Source organism: Silene latifolia, chromosome 1, assembly GCF_048544455.1.
Source record: "Silene latifolia isolate original U9 population chromosome 1, ASM4854445v1, whole genome shotgun sequence".
In the NCBI taxonomy this organism is placed as follows: Eukaryota; Viridiplantae; Streptophyta; class Magnoliopsida; order Caryophyllales; family Caryophyllaceae; genus Silene; species Silene latifolia.
This window is the reverse complement of record NC_133526.1, coordinates 72078598-72080855: the sequence shown is the minus strand read 5'-3', so window position 1 is coordinate 72080855 and position 2258 is coordinate 72078598. Positions and strand designations below refer to the sequence as shown.

The 2258-nt window shown below is 39.2% G+C and overlaps 1 non-coding gene across 1 annotated transcript; it reads right to left on the bottom strand.

The window, feature by feature from the left end:
• Window positions 1-1945: 1945 nt before the first annotated feature.
• On the bottom strand, window positions 1946-2052 carry LOC141618839 (small nucleolar RNA R71). The gene has a single exon (XR_012531511.1). It is a non-coding gene; the product is annotated as a small nucleolar RNA R71 (small nucleolar RNA).
• Between the last annotated feature and the right edge of the window lie 206 nt (window positions 2053-2258).

Genomic DNA, 2258 nt, shown 5'->3' with positions numbered 1-2258 from the left:
ATCAAACCCAAGTCAAGGTGGAAAGCATAAGATTCCAACATGCTTAGGATGCTTTTTGGGAGCTCTAAAGATCATAGATGGAGCATTTACCCGGGTGCATTAAGGGTCATTAATCACACTCTTAGGATTCCTCAAGCAATTAAGTGAGGAATTAAGAGAAAATACCCGGAAACACACGACCCCGATCGGGGTGGGGTGGCCCCGATCGGGGTTGCATGCCTCTTGGCTTTTACGTTATGCCCTCCTCTCCTATAAATAGGAGAAGTATTCCAAGGCTTTGAGCATCCAATTTTTACGTCTCGTTTTAGTTCTTCATAGCCTTAAGCATTATATTTCTCTCAATAGTTTTTATATTAGTTTTCAATATAAGTTAAGCTTGTAGTTCTCAAACATTTGGTTATTATTACATTTCAAGCATTTGGTTCTATTTGTTTCTTCTATACAAGTTATTTCTATTAAGGTATTTCTATTTCTAGTTTACATTTTACATTGCTATTTAGTTTATTATTAATCTCATTTCATTAGCATAATTTCCTTTACATGTTATATCACCTAATTTGTTTAGATCATACAACCATATTTTATCATTTCTCTTAATATAGTTTACAATTTACATCTTAATATGAGTAGCTAAATTTCCTAGTCTAAGGGCTAGGGGAGCCATGCATAAATTTAAATATATAAACATGATAAAATAAATTAATAATAATATTGTTCAAATTGCTTCTATCACATGCTTGTGCCATAACGTTTAATCTTTGTTTAAGGCCTTATTCAAATGATTGAGTTTGTTCATTCGTTCTATAAGTCGAGAGGCACGGAATTGAATTAGACTAAGCATGTATAGTAGGACGACCTAGTCATGGACAAGAGTTTCTCTAGGACCCGGTTTATGGTTGATGCTAATGCCGCAAGGTGGGTATCTTTAAGCCTAAGCGATTGACAATGTTATTAGTACCGAATTTATCATAATCATATGTTTACTTTTGCATGTTTGACCCGAACCCCTTAGACTCTCTTTTATTATATAATTTATATCATTATTGTTATTAATCACCAAACAATCAAACCAACCCAAATCGTAATCGACCTTGATAAAAATCTACCCATAGCAATTCACGAAGTAATTCCCATTTCCTTGTGTTCGACCCCTATTGCTACATTAACTTGTTGTCTAGGGTAATTATTTTTGCATAGGTACGCGATAAGCCTATCAAATTTTGGCGCCGTTGCCGGGGAAACGGTTTTATTGCTTTTTGAATTGTCGATTTTTATCTTGTTTTTCTTTGTCTTGGGGAACACTTGTTCCTTGAGACCGTTACTTATCATTTTCCTAGAAATTGTTGTCTTATGCCCAGGTCCTCTCGTAGTTGAGAATTGCTTTCACCGGATTCCGAGCCCGAGAAAACCTTTAGGAGAAGACGACGATTTTGGAAGGAAGTGAAAGAAGCCACTTCTCCCATACAAGTTGAAAGTGCTAGAAAGTCTTACTTAGACGATCTAGAAGTTCTTGAAGAGGAGGAGGTTTCGTGTTCATCATCTCCAACACCATCATCATCTACTACCAAAAAGATGGTGAAACTTTCCGATCATTCCAAGCCCACCGCGGCCATGCTTCCGGCCGGAATCACAACCACTCAAATCACCGCACCGGATTTCGAGATCAAGCCGGCTTTCATTAGCCTCGTGGAGAGAAAGCAATTTGGAGGAAGTCCTTTGGAGGATCCCAATTTGCATGTGCAAAACTTTTGTGACTATTGCTCCATGATCCGTCAAACGGGCGTCACCCAAGCCCAAATAAGGGAAATGCTTTTCCCTTTCTCTTTGAAGGACAAGGCCAAACTATGGATCAATAGCCTTGACCGCACCACCTTGGGAATCACCAATTGGGAGACATTGGCTCTTGCTTTCTATAAAAAGTGTTTTTCCACCGGAGAAAACCCAAACTTTGAGAAGCCAAATCACCGGATTCCGTCAACAAGCTCTTGAGAGCTTATATGAAGCTTGGGAGAGGTACAAAGAGCTTCAAAGGCAATGCCCACATCATGGGCTACATGATTGGTTTCTAGCAATAACATTCTACAATGGATGTTGTGCCGAGTCCCGAAGGATTCTTGATTCCGCCAACAATGGGCGGTTTGATCAAATTGACACCGACCTTGCTCATGCCACGATCGAATCTATGGCGGTCCATGATGCCCAATATGTCAATTCCCGAGTTGTGCCATCCAAAGGTAAAGATGAATCCTCTAACAACT